This window comes from Lampris incognitus, unplaced genomic scaffold, assembly GCF_029633865.1.
Source record: "Lampris incognitus isolate fLamInc1 unplaced genomic scaffold, fLamInc1.hap2 scaffold_112, whole genome shotgun sequence".
Taxonomy (NCBI): Eukaryota; Metazoa; Chordata; class Actinopteri; order Lampriformes; family Lampridae; genus Lampris; species Lampris incognitus.
Window position 1 is genome coordinate 170953 of NW_026611090.1, and position 25670 is coordinate 196622.

A 25670-nucleotide genomic window follows, 5' to 3' on the forward strand; every position below is an offset into this window, starting at 1 on the left:
GGGCACTGTCCACCTGAGCAGTTAAAACTTTCCCCAAACCCTCCCTAAACCGAAACATGTAGAAAGAACCATCTGTTAATTTGATCCAAAACTTTGACTACGAGAAGCTCAGTACTCTCCTTCAGAAATGCCATTGCTGTGCTTAGTTTGGGGACCGCGAAGAGTTGGTCACTTTCTGTAGTATATTCTGTGGGATTATCTGCCTGAGCAGATAGAGCTTTACCCCAACCGAAATGTACAAAGAGTCTTCTTTTAACTGGATCCAAAAGTTGTACTCTGAGAAGCTCTGTATTTTCCATCAGAAATGCCATTGTCATGGTGAGCTTTGCTACCAGGAAGAGTTAATCTCTGTTGCTGTGGGATTGTCTGCCTGAGCAGGTAAAACACTTACCCTAACTTAACCGAAACATGTAGAAAGAGCCATCTGTTTATTTCATCCAAAACTGTCGCGCCGAGAAGCTCGGTACGTTCCATCCGCATTGCCATGGTTAGCTTGGCTACGATGAAGAGTTGGTCTCTGTTGCTGTGGGATTTCTGAGGGATTGTCCGCCTAAACGGATAAAACCCTTGCCCTATCCCAACCGAAACATCTAGAAAGAGCAATCCGTTAATTTTATCTGAAACTATCACTCCATGTTCAGAAATGCTACTGCGAAGAGGTAGTCCCTGTTGATGTGATATTGTTTGCCTGAGCAGACAAAACGCTTAGCCTAACTCATCCCTAACCGAAAGATGTAGAAAGAGCAATCTATTAATTTTATCCAAACCTTTCAGTTGGAAAATCTCAGTACTTTCCATCAGAAATGACTTTGTCATGGATAGCTTGGCTACTGCTAAGAGTTATTCTTTGTTGTGGTATTTTTTTTTGTGGGATTGTCTGACTGAGCAGATAATCCCTAACCCAAAACTTACCTCAAGTGAAACATGTAGAAAGCGCTCTCCGTTCGTTTCATGCAGAACCTTTACTCTGAAAAGCTCAGTACTTTCCATCAGAAATACCATTGCAGTGTTAAATTTGCCTACTGCGAAGTGTTAGTCTCTGTTGTTGTGCTATTCTCTGTGGGATTGTCTGCCTGAGCAGGTAAAACCCTTACCCTATCCCATGTAGAAAGAGCAATCTGTTAGTTTTATCTGAAACTATCTAGATTCAGAAATGCTACTGCGAAGAGGTAGTCGCTGTGGTATTGTTTGCCTGAGCAGATAAAACTCTTAGCCAAACTCATCCCTAACCGAAAGATGTAGAAAGAGCAATCTGTTAATTTTATCCAAACCTTTCAGTTGGAAAAGCTCAGTCCTTTCCATCAGAAATGCCATTGCCGTGGTTAGCTTGGCTACTGTGAAGAGTTAGTCTCTGTTGCTGTTGTATTCTCCGTGCGATTGTCTGCCTGAGCAGATAAAACCCTTACCCTAATTGAAACATGTAGAAACAGCCTCCGTGAATTTTTTCCAGAAACTATCACTCAGAAGCTCGGTACTTAGGAAGAGCAGTGCCATTGCTGTGTTTAGCTTGGCTATGGCGAAGTTAGCCTCTGTTGCTGTGGGATTGTCTGCCTGAGTAGGTAAAACCCTTACGCTAACCAAATCGAAACATTGTTGTAAGAGCATATTTAAATAAGATCCAAAACTGTCACACCGAGAAGCCTAGTACTTTCCATCAGAAATGCCATTGCCATGGTGAGCTTTGCTATTGCGAAGTTAGTCTCTGTTGCTGTGAGATTGTTTGCCTGAGCAGATAAAACCCTTAAGCAAACCCTACCTCAACCAAAACGTGAAGAAAGTCATCAGTTAATTTGATCCAAAATTGTGTCTACGAGAAAGTCGGTACTTTATTTCAAAATTGTCATTTGTGTTTAGCTTGGCTACCGCGAAGTGGTAGTCTCTGTCGCTGTGGGATTGTCTGCCTGAGCAGATAAAAGATTTACCCTAACCCAACTGAAACATGTAGGAAGAACCATCCGTTTATTTTACCCAAAACTATCACTGCGACAAGCTCGCTGCTCTTCATCAGAAATGCCATTGCTGTGGTTGGCTTGGCTACCACCAAGACTGTCTGTTGCTGTGGTATTTCTATGGGATTATCTGGCTGAGCAGATAAAACTCTTAAGTGAAACATGTAGAAAGTCATCTGTTAATTTCATTCCGAACTATCACTCCGAGAAGCTCGGTACTTTCCATCAGAAATGACTTTGCTGTGGTTAGTTTGGCTACTATGAAGAGTTAGTCTCTGTTGCCGTGGTATTTTATGTGGGATTGTCTGCCTGAGCAGATAAAACCCTTACCGTAACTCTAACCAAAACATGTGGAACGACCCAACCCTTAATTTTATCCAAAGATTTTATTCTGAGCAGCTCGGTACATTCCATCTGAAACGCCATTATCGTGGTTAGCTTGTCTATCGAAGTTATTCTCTGTTGCAGTGGTATTCTCTGTAAGATTTTCTGCCTTAGCAGGTAAAACCCTAACCCTATCTCAACCGAAACATCTAGAAAGAGCAATCCGTTAATTTTATCTGAAACTATCACTCCATGTTCAGAAATGCTACTGCGAAGAGGTAGTCCCTGTTGATGAGGTATTGTCTGTTGTATTGTTTGCCTGAGCAGACAACACTCTTAGCCTAACTCATCCCTAACCGAAAGATGTAGAAAGAGCAATCTGTTAATTTTATCCAAACCTTTCAGTTGGAAAAGCTCAGTATTTTCCATCAGAAATGACTTTGTCATGGATAGCTTGGTTACTGCTAAGTTATTCTCTGTTGTGGTATTTTGTGGGATTGTCTGACTGAGCAGATAATCCCAAACCCTACCTCAAGTGAAACATGTAGAAAGCTCTCTCCGTTCATTTTATCCAGAACTTTTACTCTGAAAAGCTCAGTACTTTCCGTCAGAAATACCATTACTGTGGTTAGCTTGGCTACTGCGAGTTGGTGTCTTGCTGTGGTATTCTCTATAGGATTGTGTGCCAGAGCAGATGAAAGCCTTGCCCCAACCCTAACCGAAACATGTAAAGCCATCCGTTAGGTTTAGCCAAACCTAATCCTACTTTCGGGGATAAGTTCTTTAGTTTTATCGTGAGAAATGTTTTTCTAAAGTGAGTCCCGCCACCCACGATGATGAGCTGGCGTGCTTCTTCCTGAGTGCTAAGCGGGTACAGAGAAATGGTTTAATCACAAGCTCTGTGCTTTAGATAACGTTAAATGTTCCTTTCATGGGAGCATCAGGACAAGGGGCATGTTATGAGTGGTAAAAAGGAAAAAAAAAGTGCAGAAATTCATCAATTTGATCTAAACCTAACTCTTACAACATTAAATTGCAATTGCAGAGGAGTTCAATTTAAAAAAAAAAAAACAAACAAAAACTTGTATTGCTCCAAACCCAACCAACAACTTTTCAAGTTTAAAACGGGATAAAGTAATCAAGATATAAGACGATTGGAGATCAGTTGTAACGAATAAACACCCAAATTGCCTTTAGGCTTAACCAATCAAACTCTATCCATATCCCTAACCCTAATTCTGGGGGTATTTCTAATCCAGCACTTGGGCATTGGCGGAGGTGCTCAGTTGACATGTGTTGGCTCTGGCATTCAACCCTAACCATAAAGTTAACCTAGTATTTTCAATCTGAAATGCCGTTGCCGTGGTTAGCTTGGCTACCACGAAGAGTTGGTCTCTGTTGCTGTGAGGTTTACTGTGGGATTTGCTGCCTGAGCAGATAAAACCTTTACCCTAATACAAACCCTAACCCAGCCCAAACGTGTTGAAAGAGCCGTCTGTTAATTTTATCCAAATCTTACATACCGAGAAGCTCTGTACTTTCCATCAGAAATGCTATTGTTAGCTTGGCAACCTCCACGACAGTCTCTGTTGCTATGGTATTAATTCTTAGCAGGAGCCAAGCTAACCACGGCAATGGTATTTCTGGTGGAAGATACTGAGTGTTTCGGAGCTTGTGGTTCGGATATAATTAGCGGCTGGCTCTTTATACATCTTTTTGTCAGGGTTAGGTTTAGTATAAGGGTTTTATCTGCTTAGGCAGACAGTCTCTATTGCCGTTGTATTTCTGCGGGATTGTCCGCCTGAACAGATAAAACCCTTACAACGAAGTGAAACATGTAGAATGAGCCGTCCATTAATTTTATCCAAAACTTTTACTCCGAGAAGTTTGGTACTTTCCATCAAAAATGCACTTGCCATGGTTAGCTTCGCTACCACGAAGAGTTGGTCTCTGTTGCTATTGTAATATCTGCGGGATTGTCCGCCTGAACAGATAAAACCCTTACTATAAATGAAACATTTCGAAAGAGCCGTCCATTAATGTTGTCCAAAACTTTCACTCTGAGAAGCTTGGTAATTTCCATCAGTAATGCCATTGCCGTAGTTAGCTTGGCTACTACGAAGAGTTAGTCTCTGTTGCTGTGGTATTCTCTGTGTGATTGACTGCCTGAGCTGATAAAACCCTTACTCTAAGTGAAACATGTAGAAACGGCCTCCGTGAAATTTTTTTCAGAAACTGTCACTCAGAAAGTCGGTACTTGAGAAGAGCAGTGCCTTTGCTGTGTTTAGCTTAGCTATGACGAAGTTAGTTTCTGTGGGGTTGTCTGCCTGAGCAGGTATAACACTTAGGCTAACCAAAACGAAACATTGTAGAAGGAGCATACGTCAATAAGATCCAAAACTTTCACTCCGAGAAGCTGGGTACTTTACATCAGAAATGCCATTGCCGTGGTGAGCTTTGCTCCTGCGAAGGGTTAGTCTCTGTTGCTGTGAGTTTTCCTGAGCAGATAAAACCCTTAACCAAACCCTACCTCAACCAAAACATGAAGAAAGTCGGTTAGTTTGATCCAAAATTTCGAGTACGAGAAAGTCGGTACTTTATTTCAGAATTTTCATTGCTGTGTTTAGCTTGGCTACCGTGAAGTGTTAGTCTCTGTTGCTGTGCTATTTTGTGTGGGATTGTCTGCCTGAGCAGGTAAAACACTTGGACTAAACCAACCGAAACATGTAGAAAGAGCCATCCGATTATTTTAGCCAAAACTATCGCTGCGAGAAGCTTGCTACTCTCCATCAGAAATGCCATTGCTGTGGTTGACTTGGCTACCACCAAGACTGTCTATTGCTGTGGTATTTCTTTGGGATTATCTGGCTGAGCAGATAAAACTCTTAAGTGAAACATGTAGAAAGAGTCGTCTGTTAATATCATCCAGAACTATCACTCCGAGAAGCTCGGTACTTTCCATCAGAAATGACTTTGCTGTGGTTAGTTTGGCTCCTATGAAGAGTTGGTCTCTGTTACTGTCGTATTTTCTTTGGGATTGTGTGGCTAAGCAGATAAAACTCTTACCCCAACCGTAACCGAAAGATAGAGCCATCCATTGAGTTTATCAAAACCTAATTCTAATTTCAGAGATAATTTCTTTAGTTTTTATCTTGAGAAATGTTTTTCTAAAGTCCGAGTCCCGCCACCCACCATGATGAGCCTGGGGTGCTTCTCCCTGACCGCGAAGCAGGTACAGAGAAGTCGTTTAATCACTCACTCTGTGCTTTTGATGACCGTTCAGTGTTGCTTTTATGGAGTTATCAAGAGGAAGGAGCATGTTCTGTGTGGTTAAAAAGGAGGGGCAAAAATATAGAAATTCATCAATTTTATCTAAACCTACACCTAAAACTTAGTCCAAACCCTAAAAACATGACGATTGTAGAAGTGCAATTCAATAAAAGAAACCCACTTGTATTGCTGCAAACCCCACCAACAACTTTTCAAGTTTAAAACGGGATAAACTAATCAAGAGGGAAGACCGTGGGGGATCAAGTGTAAAGCATAAACAACCTCCAAATAGATCCTATACCCAATCCATCAAACTGTCTCCAAATTCGTAACCCTAAACCTGGGGGTATCTGTAAGCCAGTATTTGGGCTTTGTTGAGGCGCCTGGTTGACATGTGTTGGCTCTGGCATTCAATTCTCTAACCCTTACCTTTCACTCGGAGAAGCCTAGTATTTCCCATCAGAAATGCCATTGCCGTGGTTAGCTTGGCTATTGCGAAGAGTTCGTCTCTTTTGCTGTGGTATTCTCTGTGCGATTGTCTGCCTGAGCTGATAAAACCCTTACACTAAGCGAAACATATAGTAAGAAACGTCTATTAATTTTGTCCAAGACTTTCACTCCGAGAAGCTTGGTACTTTCCATCAGAAATGCCATTGCCGTGGTTAGCATGGCTACTGCGAAGAGTTCGTCTCTGTTGCTGTGGTATTCTCTGTGCGATTGTCTGCCTGAGCTGATAAAACCCTTACGCTAAGTGAAACATAGAAAGGGCCGTCCATTAATTTTATGCATGACTTTCACTCCGAGAAGCTTGGTACTTTCCATCAGAAATGCCATTGCTGTGGTTAGCTTGGCTACTGCGAAGAGTTCGTCTCTATTGCTGTGGTATTCTCTGTGCGATTGTCTGCTTGAGCTGATAAAACCCTTACACTAAGCGAAACATATAGAAAGAGCCGTCCATTAATTTTATCCAAGACTTTCACTCCGAGAAGCTTGGTACTTTCCATCAGAAATGCCATTGCTGTGGTTAGCTTCGCTAACATGAGTTATTCTCTGTTGTGGTATTTTTTTTTTGTGGGATTGTCTGCCTGAGCAGATAAGCCCCAACCCAAACCTTATCTCAAGTGAAACACGTAGAAAGCTCTCTTTGTTCATTTTAGCCAAAACTTTTACTCTGAAAAGCTCAGTACTTTGCATCAGAAATACCATTGCCGTGGTTAGCTTGGCTACTGCGACGAGTTGGTGTCTTGCTGTGGTATTCTCTGTAGGATTGTGTGCCAGAGCAGATGAAACCCTTGCCCCAACCCTAATCGAAAGATAGAGCCATCCGTTACGTTCAGCCAAACCTAATCCTACTTTCGGGGATAAGTTCTTTAGTTTTATCGTGAGAAATGTTTTTCTAAAGTGAGTCCCGCCACCCACGATGATGAGCTGGGGTGCTTCTTCCTGAGCGCTAAGCGGGTACAGAGAAGTGGTTTAATCACAAGCTCTGTGCTTTAGATGTTCAATGTTTCTTTCATGGGAGTGTAACCTGCACGACGGGGGAATGGGCCTATGCTTGCGCAGCGACAGTTTACAGTCTAATGTCTAAGTTCAGTGGAGTTTGGTGTAGGTTTTTTTTCTAGACCAGATTCTAGTACTCACCCCAAAGACAACACACACACTCGGGGGCATAGTTTACAATAAAAAAACAATTTATTTCAACAGTTCAAAGTAAAGTTATTTCAATAGCAATACTAAATTAGGTGTTTTATATATATATATATTTAAAAGTTCTTCCTAATACTCTATTTATTGTCTATTTATCTATATTCTATTTTATACCCTTCTAATACATTACTTATGCAGCCATATTCTACACTAACAATTTAAAGAAAATAATCCAAAATAAAGTATGAGTGCACTCAAAGAAAATAATAAAGAAAAGAAAAGGGGGAATGATTCAGTCTTCCAATCTGTGCAATGTCCAGATCCTACCACAATCACAGGGGCAAGTTAATGTAGAGGCGATGATGATGAATCCAAATCCAGGGCGATGATGGGGGCAATCCAAAGGGGGTATCCAAGGGTTCCAAAAGGGTGTAAAAAGGGGGGTTGTTCGGGGTACTAAAAAACCAGTCTGCACAAAATTGTACAGATTCCTTATTAATTGCAATCTCTATCAAACAATTACAAACAAAATAAAAATACCCAAATCTAGAGTCAATTCTCAGAATTAAATCATTTCCTACATATAACTAATATGCGGCTGAATGACAACAGCCTATTGCTGTAAGAACAGTTAAAAACAATGTCATCGCAGCCAGGCTGCGGCACTATCAACGTGAATTCACGTCTAGCTGGCTGGTATGGGTTCAATGGATGCCATGTATCCCGAGTTGGCTCGGTGGCTAGTGGCAACTGGAGCTTACAGTTTTTTTAACAAGCATATTATATTAAAATGTCTAACATTCCTACATCAAATAAACCCTATGGACCGGGTGTCCTGACTGGTTTTAAAGCTCTGAATCATATGGGAACTGCTAAGGATCATAGATGTACGGTTTAGCTGGGTTAGCTTAGCAACCAATGGAAAATTGTCAGTCTTTAGATTTCAAGATTTTAAACTCTTATGTCACCAGCATTCCAGCAGCGTACAAAACACAAGAGAAAAGAGTCTTCCTTCTTCCTTCAACAGGAGATCTGTCTTTGGATAAAATCAAGATATCCTACGTAAATGGCTGAATTACATGGAACACAGAAAGCCGTTTACTTTTTAGCTTTGGCTAGCGGCTCACCAAGGAAGCTTCGTGGGAGGGATCTTTTTTGTCGTAGTTCAAATGTCCTGTAGCTTAAATATCCGTAGTTCAACTATCAATAATTCAAGTATCCATAGTCAAAGTTGTCCGTATTTCTAAATATCCGTATTTCTCTTCTCTATTGTTGACGGTTGTTTGTATGGTTTAAACTCGGTAGCTCGTGTGCCTCCTAGAGGCTACTCGTGGAACTTACATACGTCACAGGGTACATGTAATCATGTGGGTTACAGGAGCATCAAGAGAAGGGGCATGTTCTGAGTGGTAAAAAGGAAAAAAGTGCAGAAATTAATCAATTTGATCTAACCCTAAACCTTAGTCTTAACTCTTAAAACCTTAAATTGCAATTGCAGAAAAGTTCAATTTAAAAAAAAAAACAATCAAACTATTGTTTCAAACCCCACCAACAACTTTTCAAGTTTAAAACGGGATAAAGTAATCAATATATAAGACAATGGGAGATCAGTTGTAATGAATAAACACCCAAATTGCCCCTAGACTTAACCAATCAAACTCTATCCCTAATCCTTGGGGTATTTCTAATCCAGCACTTGGGCATTGGCGGAGGTGCTCAGTTGACATGTGTTGGCTCTGGCATTCAACCCTAACCATAAAGTTAACCTAGTATTTTCAATCTGAAATGCCATTGCCGTGGTTAGCTTGGCTACTGCGAAGAGTTGGTCTCTGTTGCTTTGGTATTCTCTGTGCGATTGTCTGCCTGAGCTGATAAAACCCTTACACTAAGCGAAACATATAGAAAGAGCCGTCCATTAAATTTATCCAAGACTTTCACTCCGAGAAACTTGGTACTTTCCATCAGAAATAACATTGCCGTGGTTAGCTTGGCTGCTGCGAAGAGTTAGTCTGTTGCTGTGGTATTCTCTGTGCGATTGTCTGCCTGAGCTGATAAAACTCTTACACTAAGCGAAACATATAGAAAGGGCCGTCCATTAATTTTATCCAAGACTTTCACTCCGAGAAGCTTGGTACTTTCCATCAGAAATGCTGTTGCCGTGGTTAGCTTGGCTACCGCGAAGAGTTGGTCTCTTTTGCTGTGGGATTTGCTGCCTGAGCAGATAAAACCTTTACCCTAATACAAACCCCAACCCAAACGTGTTGAAAGAGCCGTCTGTTAGTTTTATCCAAATCTTGCATACCGAGAAGCTCTACTTTCCATCAGAAATGCTATTGTTAGCTTGGCAACCTCCAAGACAGTCTGTTGCTATGGTATTATTTGTGGGATTAATTCTTAGCAGGAGCCAAGCTAACCACGGCAATGGTATTTCTGGTGGTATATACTGAGTGTTTCGGAGCTTTTGGTTCAGATATAATTAGCGGCTGGCTCTTTCTACATCTTTTTGTAAGGGTTGGGATGGGTTTTATCTGTTTAGGCAGACAGTCTCTATTGCTGTTGTATTTATGCGGGATTGTCTGCCTGAACAGATGAAACCCTTACCATAAGTGAAACATTTAGAAAGAGCCATCCATTAATGTTATCCAAAACTGTCACTCCGAGAAGCTTGGTACTTTCCATCAGGAATGCCATGCCGTAGTTAGCTTGGGTACTACGAAGAGTTAGTCTCTGTTGCTGTAGTGTTCTCTGTGTGATTGACTGCCTGAGCTGATAAAACGCCAAGTGAAACATGTAGAACGAGCCGTCCATTAATTTTACCCAAAATTTTCACTCCGAGAAGCTTGGTACTTTCCATCAGTACTGACATTGCCGTAGTTAGCTTGGCTACTATGAAGAGTTAGACTCTGCTGTTGTATTTCTGCGATTGTCTGCTTAAACAGGTAACACACTTACCCTAACCCAACCAAAACATGTAGGAAGAGCCGTCCGTTAATTTTATGCAAAACATTCACTCCAAGAAGCTCGGTTCTTTGCTTCAGAAATTCCATTGCCGTGGTTAGCTTGGCTACCACGAAGAGTTGGTTGCTGTTGTATTTCTGAGGGATTGTCTACCTGAGCTGATAAAACGCTTATACTAAGTGAAATATGTAAAAAAAAGTCGGGCATTAATTTTACCAACATCTTTCCCTCCAAAAAGCTTGGTACTTTCCATCAGAAATGCCATTGCTGTGGTTAGCTTGGCTACCACTAAGAGTTAGACTCTGTTGTTGTTATATTTCTGTGGGTTTGTCCGCCTGAACAGATAAAACCCTTACCGTAAGTGCAACATGTAGAAAGAGCCGTCCATTAATGTTATACAAAACTTTCACTCCGAGAAGCTTGGTACTTTCCATCAGGAATGCCATTGCCGTAGTTAGCTTGGCTACTACGAGGAGTTAGTCTGTTGCTGTGGTGTTCTGTGTGATTGTCTGCCTGAGCTGATAAAACCCTTACACTAAGCGAAATATGTAGAGCTGTCCAATAATTTTATGCAAAACTTTCACTACGAGAAGCTTGGTACTTTCGATCAGAAATGCCATTGCTGTGGTTAGCTTGGCTACTGCGAAGAGTTAGTCTCTGTTGCTGTGGTATTCTCTGTGCGATTGTCTGCCTGAGCTGATAAAACCCTTACACTAAGCGAAACATGTAGAAAGAGCTGTCCAGTAATTTTATCCAGAACTTTCACTCCGAGAATATTGGTACTTTTCTTCAGTAATGCCATTGCCGTGGTTAGCTTGGCTACCAAAAAGAGTTGGTCTCTGTTGCTGTTGTATTTCTGAGGGATTATCCGCCTAAATGGATAAAACGCTTACACTAAGCGAAATATGTAAAAAAGCCGGGCATTAATTTTACCCAAATCTTTCCCTCCAAAAAGCTTGGTACTTTCCATCAGAAATGCCATTGCTGTGGTTAGCTTGGCTACCACGAAGAGTTAGTCTCTGTTGCTGTTGTATTTCTGCGGGATTGTCCGACTGAACAGATAAAACCCTTACCGTAAATGAAACATTTAGAAAGAGGCGTCCGTTAATGTTATCTAAAACTTTCACACCAAGAAGCTTGGTACTTTCCATCAGGAATGCCATTGCCGTAGTTAGCTTGGCTACCACGAAGAGTTAGTCTCTGTTGCTGTGGTGTTCTCTGAGTGATTGACTGCCTGAGCTGATAAAACGCTAATTGAAACATGTAGAAAGAGCCGTCCATTAATTTTACCCAAAATTTTCACTCCGAGAAGCTTGGTACTTTCCATCAGTACTGCCATTGCCGTAGTTAGCTTGCCTACTACGAAGAGTTAGACTCTGTTGCTGTGGTGTTCTCTGTGTGATTGTCTGCCTGAGCTGATAAAACCCTTACACTAAGCGAAACATGTAGAAAGAGCTGTCCAGTAATTTTATGCAAAACTTTCACTCCGAGAAGCTTGGTACTTTCCATCAGAAATGTCATTGCCATGGTTAGCTTGGCTACTGCGAAGAGTTAGTCTCTGTTGCTGTGGTATTCTCTGTGCGATTGTCTGCCTGAGCTGATAAAACCCTTACACTAAGCGAAACATGTAGAAAGAGCTGTCCAGTAATTTTATCCAAAACTTTCACTCTGAGAATCTTGGTACTTTCCTTCAGTAATGCCATTGCCCTGGTTTGCTTGGCTACCATGAAGAGTTAGTGTCTGTTGCTATTGTTTCTGCGGGATTGTCCGACTGAACAGATAAAACCCTTACTATAAGTGAAATATGTAGAATAGCCTTTCATTAATTTTATCCCAAACTTTCACTGCAAGAAACTTGATACTTTACATCAGGATTGCCATAGTTAGCTTGGCTACCACGAAGAGTTAGTCTCTGTTGCTGTTGTATTTCTGCGGGATTGTCCGACTGAACAGATGAAACCCTTACCGTAAGTGAAACATTTAGAAAGAGGCGTCCATTAATGTTATGCAAAACTTTCACACCGAGAAGCTTGGTACTTTCCATCAGGAATGCCATTGCCGTGGTTAGCTTGGCTACTGTGAGGAGTTAGTCTCTGTTGCTGTGCGGTTGTCTGCCTGAGCTGATAAAACCCTTACACTAAGCGAAACATAGAGCCGTCCATTAATTTTATCCAAGACTTTCACTCTGAGAAGATTGGTACTTTCCATCAGGAATGCCATTGCCGTAGTTAGCTTGGCTAATACGAAGAGTTAGTCTCTTTTGCTGTGGTGTTCTTTGTGTGATTGACTGCCTGAGCTGATAAAACCCTTATACTAAGCAAAATATGTAGAAAGAGCTGTTCAGTAATTTTATGCAAAACTTTCACTACGAGAAGCTTGGTACTTTCCATCAGCAATGCCATTCCTGTGGTTAGCTTGGCTACTGCGAAGAGTTAGTCTCTGTTGCTGTGGTATTCTCTGTGCGATTGTCTGCCTGAGCTGATTAAACCGTTATACTAAGCGAAACATGTAGAAAGAGCTGTCCAGTAATTTTATCCAAAACTTTCACTCCGAGAATATTGGTACTTTTCTTCAGTAATGCCATTGCCCTGGTTTGCTTGGCTACCACAAAGAGTTAGTCTCTGTTGCTGTTGTATTTCTGCGCGATTGTCCGACTGAACAGATAAACCCCTTACCCTAAGCGAAACATTTAGAAAGCACTTCGTTTATTTCATCCAAAATTTTCCGTCGAAGAAGCTCGGTTCTTTCCTTCAGAAATGCCATTGCTGTGGTTAGCTTCGCTACTGCGAAGAGTTAGTCTCTGTTGCTGTGGTATTCTCTGTGCGATTGTCTGCCTGAGCAGATAATGCCCTTACAACTAAGCGAAATATATAGAAAAAGCCGTCCATTAATTTTATCCAAAACTTTTACTACGAATAGCTTGGTACTTTCCATCAGAAATTCCATTTTTGTAGTTGGCTTGGCTACAATGAAGAGTTGGTCTCTGTTGCTGTTGTATTTCTGCGATTGTCTGCTTAAACAGGTAACACACTTACCCTAACCCAACCAAAACATGTAGGAAGAGCCGTCCGTTAATTTTATGCAAAACATTCACTCCAAGAAGCTCGGTTCTTTCCTTCAGAAATTCCATTGCTGTGGTTAGCTTGGCTACCACGAAGAGTTGGTCTCTGTTGCTGTTGTATTTCTGAGGGATTGTCCGCCTAAATGGATAAAACGCTTACACTGAGCCAAATATGTAAAAAAAGCCGGGCATTAATTTTACCCAAATCTTTCTCTCCAAAAAGCTTGGTACTTTCCATCAGAAATGCCATTGCTGTGGTTAGCTTGGCTACCACGAAGAGTTGGTCTCTGTTGTTGTATTTCTGTGGGTTTGTTCGCCTGAACAGATAAAACCCTTACCGTAAGTGAAACATGTAGAAAGAGCCGTCCATTAATGTTATACAAAACTTGCACTCCGAGAAGCTTGGTACTTTCCAACAGGAATGCCATTGCCGTGGTTAGCTTGGCTACTGCAAAGAGTTAATCTCTGTTGCTGTGCAATTGTCTGCCTGAGCTGATAAAACCCTTGCACTAAGCGAAACATAGAAAGGGCCGTCCCTTAATTTTATCCAAGACTTTCACTCTGAGAAGCTTGGTACTTTCCATCAGAAATGCCATTGCCGTGGTTAGCTTGGCTACTGCGAAGAATTCGTCTCTGTTGCTGTGCGATTGTCTGCCTGAGCTGATAAAACCCTTACACTAAGCGAAACATATAAAAAGAAACGTCCATTAATTTTATCCAAGACTTTCACTCCGAGGAGCTTGGTACTTTCCATCAGAAATGTCATTGCCGTGGTTAGCTTGACTCCTGCTAAGAATTAATCCCACAAAGAATACGATAATAACAGAGACTGTCTTGACGGTTGCCAAGCTAACCACTGTAGTGGCGTTTCTGATGGAAAGTACAGAGCTTCTCGGTGTGAAAGGTTTGGATAAAATTAACAGATAGCTCATTCTACATTTGCTGTTTTTTTTTTTATCCTTTATGGGAGCTTCGAGGAAGGAGCGCATTCTGAGGGGTTAAAAAGGGGGAGCGTTTCAGAAATCCACCAGTTTTAACCAGACCTAAACCTTAGTCCTAACCCTTACCCTAAAAACATTAAATTGCAATAGCAGACTACTTCAAAAAAAGAGAAGCTTATTACTCTAAACCCCACCAATAACTTTTCAAGCTTAAAGCAGGGTAAACTAATCAAGATGTCAGGTGAATTGTAAAGAAGAAACATCCAAATTTACCGTATCCTTAATCCATCAAACTCTATCCACATCCCTAATTCTGGGGATATCTCTAAACAAGCACTGGCGGAGGCATTCTGGTGACACGCGCTGGCCCGGGCATTCAACCTTCACTCCGAGAAGCTCAATATTATCCATCAGAAATGCCATTGCCGTGGTTCGCTTGGCTACTGCGAAGAGTTCGTCTCTGTTGCTGTGGTATTCTCTGTGCGATTGTCTGCCTGAGCTGATAAAACCCTTACACTAAGCGAAACATGGAAAGAGCCGTCCAGTAATTTTATCCAAGACTTTCACTCCGAGAAGCTTGGTACTTTCCATCAGAAATGCCATTGCCGTGGTTAGCTTGGCTACAATGAAGAGTTGGTCTCTGTTGCTGTTGTATTTCTGCGATTGTCTGCTTAAACAGGTAACACACTTACCCTAACCCAACCAAAACATGTAGGAAGAGCCGTCCGTTAATTTTATGCAAAACATTCACTCCAAGAAGCTCGGTTCTTTCCTTCAGAAATTCCATTGCTGTGGTTAGCTTGGCTGCCACGAAGAGTTGGTCTCTGTTGCTGTTGTATTTCTGAGGGATTGTCCGCCTAAATGGATAAAACGCTTACACTGAGCGAAATATGTAAAAAAAGCCGGGCATTAATTTTACCCAAATCTTTCCCTCCAAAAAGCTTGGTACTTTCCATCAGAAATGCCATTGCTGTGGTTAGCTTGGCTACCACGAAGAGTTGGTCTCTGTTGTTGTATTTCTGTGGGTTTGTTCGCCTGAACAGATAAAACCCTTACCGTAAGTGAAACATGTAGAAAGAGCCGTCCATTAATGTTATACAAAACTTGCACTCCGAGAAGCTTGGTACTTTCCAACAGGAATGCCATTGCCGTAGTTGGCTTGGCTACTACGAAGAGTTAGACTCTGTTGCTGTGGTGTTCTCTGTGCGATTGTCTGCCTGAGCTGATAAAACCGTTATACTAAGCGAAACATGTAGAAAGAGCTGTCCAGTAATTTTATCCAAAACTTTCACTCCGAGAATATTGGTACTTTTCTAAAGTAATGCCATTGCCCTGGTTTGCTTGGCTACCACAAAGAGTTAGTCTCTGTTGCTGTCGTATTTCTGCGCGATTGTCCGACTGAACAGATAAACCCCTTACTCTAAGCGAAACATTTAGAAAGCACTTCGTTTATTTCATCCAAAATTTTCAGTCGAAGCTCTGTTCTTTCGTTCAGAAATGCCATTGCTGTGGTTAGCTTCGCTACTGCGAAGAGTTAGTCTCTGTTGCTGTGGTATTCTCTGTGCGATTGTCTGCCTGAGCAGATAATGCCCTTACAACTAAGCGAAATATATAGAAAAAGCCGTCCAGTAATTTTATCCAAAACTTTTACTACGAATAGCTTGGTACTTTCCATCAGAAATTCCATTTTCGTAGTTAGCTTGGCTACAATGAAGAGTTGGTCTCTTGCTGTTGTATTTCAGCGATTGTCTGCTTAAACAGGTAACACACTTACCCTAACCCAACCAAAACATGTAGGGAGAGCCGTCCGTTAATTTTATGCAAAACATTCACTCCAAGGAGCTCGGTTCTTTCAGAAATTCCATTGCTGTGGTTTGCTTGGCTACCACGAAGAGTTGGTCTCTGTTGTTGTTGTTGTTGTTGTATTTCTGTGGGTTTGTCCGCCTGAACAGATAAAACCCTTACCGTAAGTGAAACATGTAGAAAGAGCCGTCCATTAATGTTATACAAAACTTGCACTCCGAGAAGCTTGGTACTTTCCAACAGGAATGCCATTGCCGTGGTTAGCTTGGCTACTGCGAAGAGTTAATCTCTGTTGCTGTGCGATTGTCTGCCTGAGCTGATAAAACCCTTGCACTAAGCGAAACATAGAAAGGGCCGTCCCTTAATTTTATCCAAGACTTTCACTCTGAGAAGCTTGGTACTTTCCATCAGAAATGCCATTGCCGTGGTTAGCTTGGCTACTGCGAAGAATTCGTCTCTGTTGCTGTGCGATTGTCTGCCTGAGCTGATAAAACCCTTACACTAAGCGAAACATATAAAAAGAAACGTCCATTAATTTTATCCAAGACTTTCACTCCGAGGAGCTTGGTACTTTCCATCAGAAATGTCATTGCCGTGGTTAGCTTGACTCCTGCTAAGAATTAATCCCACAAAGAATACGATAATAACAGAGACTGTCTTGACGGTTGCCAAGCTAACCACTGTAGTGGCGTTTCTGATGGAAAGTACAGAGCTTCTCGGTGTGAAAGGTTTGGATAAAATTAACAGATAGCTCATTCTACATTTGCTGTTTTTTTTTTTTATCCTTTATGGGAGCTTCGAGGAAGGAGCGCATTCTGAGGGGTTAAAAAGGGGGAGCATTTCAGAAATCCACCAGTTTTAACCAGACCTAAACCTTAGTCCTAACCCTTACCCTAAAAACATTAAATTGCAATAGCAGACTACTTCAAAAAAAGAGAAGCTTATTACTCTAAACCCCACCAATAACTTTTCAAGCTTAAAGCAGGGTAAACTAATCAAGATGTCAGGTGAATTGTAAAGAAGAAACATCCAAATTTACCGTATCCTTAATCCATCAAACTCTATCCACATCCCTAATTCTGGGGATATCTCTAAACAAGCACTGGCGGAGGCATTCTGGTGACAGGCGCTGGCCCGGGCATTCAACCTTCACTCCGAGAAGCTCAATATTATCCATCAGAAATGCCATTGCCGTGGTTAGCTTGGCTACTGCGAAGAGTTCGTCTCTGTTGCTGTGGTATTCTCTGTGCGATTGTCTGCCTGAGCTGATAAAACCCTTACACTAAGCGAAACATGGAAAGAGCCGTCCAGTAATTTTATCCAAGACTTTCACTCCGAGAAGCTTGGTACTTTCCATCAGACATGCCATTGCCGTGGTTAGCTTGGCTACTGCGAAGAGTTCGTCTCTGTTGCTGTGGTATTCTCTGTGCGATTGTCTGCCTGAGCTGATAAAACCCTTACACTAAGCGAAACCTGTAGAAAGAAACGTCCATTAATTTTATCCAAGACTTTCACTCCGAGAAGCTTAGTACTTTCCATCAGAAATACTATTGCCGTGGTTAGCTTGGCTACTGCGAAGAGTTCGTCTCTGTTGCTGTGGTATTCTTTGTGCGATTGTCTGCCTGATCTGATAATACCCTTACCCAAAGCGAAACATAGAAAGAGCCGTCCAGTAATTTTATCTAAAACTTTCGCTTCGAGAAGCTTGGTCCTTCCATCAGAAATGCCATTGCTGTGGTTAGCTTGGCTACTGCGAAGAGTTAGTTTCTGTTGCTGTGGTATTCTCTGTGCGATTGTGTGCCTGAGCTGATAAAACCCTTGCACTAATCGAAACATAGAAAGGGCCGTCCCTTAATTTTATCCAAGACTTTCACTCCGAGAAGCTTGGTACTTTCCATCAGAAATGCCATTGCCGTGGTTAGCTTGGCTACTGCGAAGAGTTCGTCTCTGTTGCTGTGGTATTCTCTGTGCGATTGTCTGCCTGAGCTGATAAAACCCTTACACTAAGCGAAACATGTAGAAAGAAACGTCCATTAATTTTATCCAAGACTTTCACTCTGAGAAGCTTAGTACTTTCCATCAGAAATACTATTGCCGTGGTTAGCTTGGCTACTGCGAAGAGTTCGTCTCTGTTGCTGTGGTATTCTTTGTGCGATTGTCTGCCTGATCTGATAATACCCTTACCCAAAGCGAAACATAGAAAGAGCCGTCCAGTAATTTTATCTAAAACTTTCGCTTCGAGAAGCTTGGTCCTTCCATCAGAAATGCCATTGCTGTGGTTAGCTTGGCTACTGCGAAGAGTTAGTTTCTGTTGCTGTGGTATTCTCTGTGCGATTGTGTGCCTGAGCTGATAAAACCCTTGCACTAATCGAAACATAGAAAGGGCCGTCCCTTAATTTTATCCAAGACTTTCACTCTGAGAAGCTTGGTACTTTCCATCAGAAATGCCATTGCCGTGGTTAGCATTGGCTACTGCGAAGAGTTAATCTCTGTTGCTGTGCGATTGTCTGCCTGAGCTGATGAAACCCTTACACTAAGCGAAACCTATAAAAAGAGCCGTCCATTAATTCTATCCAAGACTTTCACTCCGAGAAGCTTGGTACTTTCCATCAGAAATACTATTGGCGTGGTTAGCTTGGCTACTGCAGAGAGTTAGTCTCTGTTGCTGTGGTATTCTCTGTGCGATTGTCTGCCTCAGCTGATAAAACCCTTACCCTAAGCGAAACATAGAAAGAGCCGTCCAGTAATTTTATCTAAAACTTTCGCTTCGAGAAGCTTGGTCCTTCCATCAGAAATGCCATTGCTGTGGTTAGCTTGGCTACTGCCAAGAGTTCGTCTCTGTTGCTGTGGTATTCTCTGTGCGATTGTCTGCCTGAGCTGATAAAACCCATACCCTAAGCGAAACATGTAGAAAGAGCCATCTTGTTCTACATTTTTCAGTCAGGGTTTGTGTAGGGTTATTGGTCAGCAACAGAGACTGTCTGCTTGTGCAGATAAAACCCTTATACTAAACCTATCCCAACCCTTTAAAATGTAGAAAGAGCCATCTGTTAATTGTATACAAACCTAAAGCTCCAAGACACTCAGTATTTCCCATCAGAAATGCCATTGCCGTGGTTAGCTTGACTCCTGCTAAGAATTAATCCCACAAAGAATACGATAATAACAGACTGTCTTGGCGGTTGCCAAGCTAACCACTGTAGTGGCGTTTCTGATGGAAAGTACAGAGCTTCTCGGTGTGAAAGGTTTGGATAAAATTAACAGATAGCTCATTCTACATTTGTTGTTTTGTTTTTTTTTTATCCTTTATGGGAGCTTCGAGGAAGGAGCGCATTCTGAGGGGTTAAAAAGGGGGAACATTTCAGAAATCCACCAGTTTTAACCAGACCTAAACCTTAGTCCTAACCCTTACCCTAAAAACATTAAATTGCAATAGCTGACTACTTCAAAAAAAAGAGAAGCTTATTACTCTAAACCCCACCAATAACTTTTCAAGCTTAAAGCAGGGTAAACTAATGAAGATGGGAGGTGAATTGTAAAGAAGAAACATCCAAATTTACCGTATCCTTAATCCATCAAACTCTATCCACATCCCTAATTCTGGGGATATCTCTAAACAAGCACTGGCGGAGGCATTCTGGTGACACGCGCTGGCCCGGGCATTCAACCTTCACTCCGAGAAGCTCAATATTATCCATCAGAAATGCCATTGCCGTGGTTAGCTTGGCTACTGCGAAGAGTTCGTCTCTGTTGCTGTGGTATTCTCTGTGCGATTGTCTGCCTGAGCTGATAAAACCCTTACACTAAGCGAAACATGGAAAGAGCCGTCCAGTAATTTTATCCAAGACTTTCACTCCGAGAAGCTTGGTACTTTCCATCAGACATGCCATTGCCGTGGTTAGCTTGGCTACTGCGAAGAGTTCGTCTCTGTTGCTGTGGTATTCTCTGTGCGATTGTCTGCCTGAGCTGATAAAACCCTTACACTAAGCGAAACCTGTAGAAAGAAACGTCCATTAATTTTATCCAAGACTTTCACTCCGAGAAGCTTAGTACTTTCCATCAGAAATACTATTGCCGTGGTTAGCTTGGCTACTGCGAAGAGTTCGTCTCTGTTGCTGTGGTATTCTTTGTGCGATTGTCTGCCTGATCTGATAATACCCTTACCCAAAGCGAAACATAGAAAGAGCCGTCCAGTAATTTTATCTAAAACTTTCGCTTCGAGAAGCTTGGTCCTTCCATCAGAAATGCCATTGCTGTGGTTAGCTTGGCTACTGCGAAGAGTTAGTTTCTGTTGCTGTGGTATTCTCTGTGCGATTGTGTGCCTGAGCTGATAAAACCCTTGCACTAATCGAAACATAGAAAGGGCCGTCCCTTAATTTTATCCAAGACTTTCACTCCGAGAAGCTTGGTACTTTCCATCAGAAATGCCATTGCCGTGGTTAGCTTGGCTACTGCGAAGAGTTCGTCTCTGTTGCTGTGGTATTCTCTGTGCGATTGTCTGCCTGAGCTGATAAAACCCTTACACTAAGCGAAACATGTAGAAAGAAACGTCCATTAATTTTATCCAAGACTTTCACTCTGAGAAGCTTAGTACTTTCCATCAGAAATACTATTGCCGTGGTTAGCTTGGCTACTGCGAAGAGTTCGTCTCTGTTGCTGTGGTATTCTTTGTGCGATTGTCTGCCTGATCTGATAATACCCTTACCCAAAGCGAAACATAGAAAGAGCCGTCCAGTAATTTTATCTAAAACTTTCGCTTCGAGAAGCTTGGTCCTTCCATCAGAAATGCCATTGCTGTGGTTAGCTTGGCTACTGCGAAGAGTTAGTTTCTGTTGCTGTGGTATTCTCTGTGCGATTGTGTGCCTGAGCTGATAAAACCCTTGCACTAATCGAAACATAGAAAGGGCCGTCCCTTAATTTTATCCAAGACTTTCACTCTGAGAAGCTTGGTACTTTCCATCAGAAATGCCATTGCCGTGGTTAGCATTGGCTACTGCGAAGAGTTAATCTCTGTTGCTGTGCGATTGTCTGCCTGAGCTGATGAAACCCTTACACTAAGCGAAACCTATAAAAAGAGCCGTCCATTAATTCTATCCAAGACTTTCACTCCGAGAAGCTTGGTACTTTCCATCAGAAATACTATTGGCGTGGTTAGCTTGGCTACTGCAGAGAGTTAGTCTCTGTTGCTGTGGTATTCTCTGTGCGATTGTCTGCCTCAGCTGATAAAACCCTTACCCTAAGCGAAACATAGAAAGAGCCGTCCAGTAATTTTATCTAAAACTTTCGCTTCGAGAAGCTTGGTCCTTCCATCAGAAATGCCATTGCTGTGGTTAGCTTGGCTACTGCCAAGAGTTCGTCTCTGTTGCTGTGGTATTCTCTGTGCGATTGTCTGCCTGAGCTGATAAAACCCATACCCTAAGCGAAACATGTAGAAAGAGCCATCTTGTTCTACATTTTTCAGTCAGGGTTTGTGTAGGGTTATTGGTCAGCAACAGAGACTGTCTGCTTGTGCAGATAAAACCCTTATACTAAACCTATCCCAACCCTTTAAAATGTAGAAAGAGCCATCTGTTAATTGTATACAAACCTAAAGCTCCAAGACACTCAGTATTTCCCATCAGAAATGCCATTGCCGTGGTTAGCTTGACTCCTGCTAAGAATTAATCCCACAAAGAATACGATAATAACAGACTGTCTTGGCGGTTGCCAAGCTAACCACTGTAGTGGCGTTTCTGATGGAAAGTACAGAGCTTCTCGGTGTGAAAGGTTTGGATAAAATTAACAGATAGCTCATTCTACATTTGTTGTTTTTTTTTTTTTATCCTTTATGGGAGCTTCGAGGAAGGAGCGCATTCTGAGGGGTTAAAAAGGGGGAACATTTCAGAAATCCACCAGTTTTAACCAGACCTAAACCTTAGTCCTAACCCTTACCCTAAAAACATTAAATTGCAATAGCAGACTACTTCAAAAAAAAGAGAAGCTTATTACTCTAAACCCCACCAATAACTTTTCAAGCTTAAAGCAGGGTAAACTAATGAAGATGGTAGGTGAATTGTAAAGAAGAAACATCCAAATTTACCGTATCCTTAATCCATCAAACTCTATCCACATCCCTAATTCTGGGGATATCTCTAAACAAGCACTGGCGGAGGCATTCTGGTGACACGCGCTGGCCCGGGCATTCAACCTTCACTCCGAGAAGCTCAATATTATCCATCAGAAATGCCATTGCCGTGGTTAGCTTGGCTACTGCGAAGAGTTCGTCTCTGTTGCTGTGGTATTCTCTGTGCGATTGTCTGCCTGAGCTGATAAAACCCTTACACTAAGCGAAACATAGAGCCGTCCATTAATTTTATCCAAGACTTTCACTCTGAGAAGATTGGTACTTTCCATCAGGAATGCCATTGCCATAGTTAGCTTGGCTAATACGAAGAGTTAGTCTCTTTTGCTGTGGTGTTCTTTGTGTGATTGACTGCCTGAGCTGATAAAACCCTTATACTAAGCAAAATATGTAGAAAGAGCTGTTCAGTAATTTTATGCAAAACTTTCACTACGAGAAGCTTGGTACTTTCCATCAGCAATGCCATTCCTGTGGTTAGCTTGGCTACTGCGAAGAGTTAGTCTCTGTTGCTGTGGTATTCTCTGTGCGATTGTCTGCCTGAGCTGATTAAACCGTTATACTGAGCGAAACATGTAGAAAGAGCTGTCTAGTAATTTTATCCAAAACTTTCACTCCGAGAATATTGGTACTTTTCTTCAGTAATGCCATTGCCCTGGTTTGCTTGGCTACCACAAAGAGTTAGTCTCTGTTGCTGTTGTATTTCTGCGCGATTGTCCGACTGAACAGATAAACCCCTTACTCTAAGCGAAACATTTAGAAAGCAATTCGTTTATTTCATCCAAAATTTTCCGTCGAAGAAGCTCGGTTCTTTCCTTCAGAAATGCCATTGCTGTGGTTAGCTTCGCTACTGCGAAGAGTTAGTCTCTGTTGCTGTGGTATTCTCTGTGCGATTGTGTGCCTGAGCAGATAATGCCCTTACAACTAAGCGAAATATATAGAAAAAGCCGTCCAGTAATTTTATCCAAAACGTTTACTACGAATAGCTTGGTACTTTCCATCAGAAATTCCATTTTCGTAGTTAGCTTGGCTACAATGAAGAGTTGGTCTCTGTTGCTGTTGTATTTCTGCGATTGTCTGCTTAAACAGGTAACACACTTACCCTAACCCAACCAAAACATGTAGGAAGAGCCGTCCGTTAATTTTATGCAAAACATTCACTCCAAGAAGCTCGGTTCTTTCCTTCAGAAATTCCATTGCTGTGGTTAGCTTGGCTACCACGAAGAGTTGGTCTCTGTTGCTGTTGTATTTCTGAGGGATTGTCCGCCTAAATGGATAAAACGCTTACACTGAGCGAAATATGTAAAAAAAGCCGGGCATTAATTTTACCCAAATCTTTCCCTCCAAAAAGCTTGGTACTTTCCATCAGAAATGCCATTGCTGTGGTTAGCTTGGCTACCACGAAGAGTTGGTCTCTGTTGTATTTCTGTGGGTTTGTTCGCCTGAACGGATAAAACCCTTACCGTAAGTGAAACATGTAGAAAGAGCCGTCCATTAATGTTATACAAAACTTGCACTCCGAGAAGCTTGGTACTTTCCAACAGGAATGCCATTGCCGTAGTTGGCTTGGCTACTACGAAGAGTTAGACTCTGTTGCTGTGGTGTTCTCTGTGCGATTGTCTGCCTGAGCTGATAAAACCGTTATACTAAGCGAAACATGTAGAAAGAGCTGTCCAGTAATTTTATCCAAAACTTTCACTCCGAGAATATTGGTACTTTTCTAAAGTAATGCCATTGCCCTGGTTTGCTTGGCTACCACAAAGAGTTAGTCTCTGTTGCTGTCGTATTTCTGCGCGATTGTCCGACTGAACAGATAAACCCCTTACTCTAAGCGAAACATTTAGAAAGCACTTCGTTTATTTCATCCAACATTTTCAGTCGAAGCTCTGTTCTTTCGTTCAGAAATGCCATTGCTGTGGTTAGCTTCGCTACTGCGAAGAGTTAGTCTCTGTTGCTGTGGTATTCTCTGTGCGATTGTCTGCCTGAGCAGATAATGCCCTTACAACTAAGCGAAATATATAGAAAAAGCCGTCCAGTAATTTTATCCAAAACTTTTACTACGAATAGCTTGGTACTTTCCATCAGAAATTCCATTTTCGTAGTTAGCTTGGCTACAATGAAGAGTTGGTCTCTGTTGCTGTTGTATTTCAGCGATTGTCTGCTTAAACAGGTAACACACTAACCCTAACCCAACCAAAACATGTAGGAAGAGCCGTCCGTTAATTTTATGCAAAACATTCACTCCAAGAAGCTCGGTTCTTTCAGAAATTCCATTGCTGTGGTTTGCTTGGCTACCACGAAGAGTTGGTCTCTGTTGTTGTTGTTGTTGTTGTTGTATTTCTGTGGGTTTGTCCGCCTGAACAGATAAAACCCTTACCGTAAGTGAAACATGTAGAAAGAGCCGTCCATTAATGTTATACAAAACTTGCACTCCGAGAAGCTTGGTACTTTCCAACAGGAATGCCATTGCCGTGGTTAGCTTGGCTACTGCGAAGAGTTAATCTCTGTTGCTGTGCGATTGTCTGCCTGAGCTGATAAAACCCTTGCACTAAGCGAAACATAGAAAGGGCCGTCCCTTAATTTTATCCAAGACTTTCACTCTGAGAAGCTTGGTACTTTCCATCAGAAATGCCATTGCCGTGGTTAGCTTGGCTACTGCGAAGAGTTAATCTCTGTTGCTGTGCGATTGTCTGCCTGAGCTGATGAAACCCTTACACTAAGCGAAACCTATAAAAAGAGCCGTCCATTAATTCTATCCAAGACTTTCACTCCGAGAAGCTTGGTACTTTCCATCAGAAATACTATTGGCGTGGTTAGCTTGGCTACTGCAGAGAGTTACTCTGTTGCTGTGGTATTCTCTGTGCGATTGTCTGCCTCAGCTGATAAAACCCTTACCCTAAGCGAAACATAGAAAGAGCCGTCCAGTAATTTTATCTAAAACTTTCGCTTCGAGAAGCTTGGTCCTTCCATCAGAAATGCCATTGCTGTGGTTAGCTTGGCTACTGCCAAGAGTTCGTCTCTGTTGCTGTGGTATTCTCTGTGCGATTGTCTGCCTGAGCTGATAAAACCCATACCCTAAGCGAAACATGTAGAAAGAGCCATCTTGTTCTACATTTTTCAGTCAGGGTTTGTGTAGGTTTATTGGTCAGCAACAGAGACTGTCTGCTTGTGCAGATAAAACCCTTATACTAAACCTATCCCAACCCTTTAAAATGTAGAAAGAGCCATCTGTTAATTGTATACAAACCTAAAGCTCCAAGACACTCAGTATTTCCCATCAGAAATGCCATTGCCGTGGTTAGCTTGACTCCTGCTAAGAATTAATCCCACAAAGAATACGATAATAACAGACTGTCTTGGCGGTTGCCAAGCTAACCACTGTAGTGGCGTTTCTGATGGAAAGTACAGAGCTTCTCGGTGTGAAAGGTTTGGATAAAATTAACAGATAGCTCATTCTACATTTGTTGTTTTTTTTTTTTTTATCCTTTATGGGAGCTTCGAGGAAGGAGCGCATTCTGAGGGGTTAAAAAGGGGGAACATTTCAGAAATCCACCAGTTTTAACCAGACCTAAACCTTAGTCCTAACCCTTACCCTAAAA

At 41.9% G+C, this 25670-nt stretch overlaps 2 non-coding genes and 1 pseudogene across 2 annotated transcripts; all 3 read left to right on the forward strand.

The window, feature by feature from the left end:
- Positions 1 to 3029: 3029 nt before the first annotated feature.
- Positions 3030 to 3241, forward strand: LOC130132103 (small nucleolar RNA U3). The gene has a single exon (XR_008812505.1). It is a non-coding gene; the product is annotated as a small nucleolar RNA U3 (small nucleolar RNA).
- A 2146-nt stretch (positions 3242 to 5387) lies between these two features.
- On the forward strand, positions 5388 to 5604 carry LOC130132129 (small nucleolar RNA U3). The gene has a single exon (XR_008812511.1). It is a non-coding gene; the product is annotated as a small nucleolar RNA U3 (small nucleolar RNA).
- Positions 5605 to 6886: 1282 nt separating this feature from the next.
- Positions 6887 to 7085, forward strand: LOC130132117 (small nucleolar RNA U3; annotated as a pseudogene).
- The last annotated feature ends 18585 nt before the right edge of the window (positions 7086 to 25670 follow it).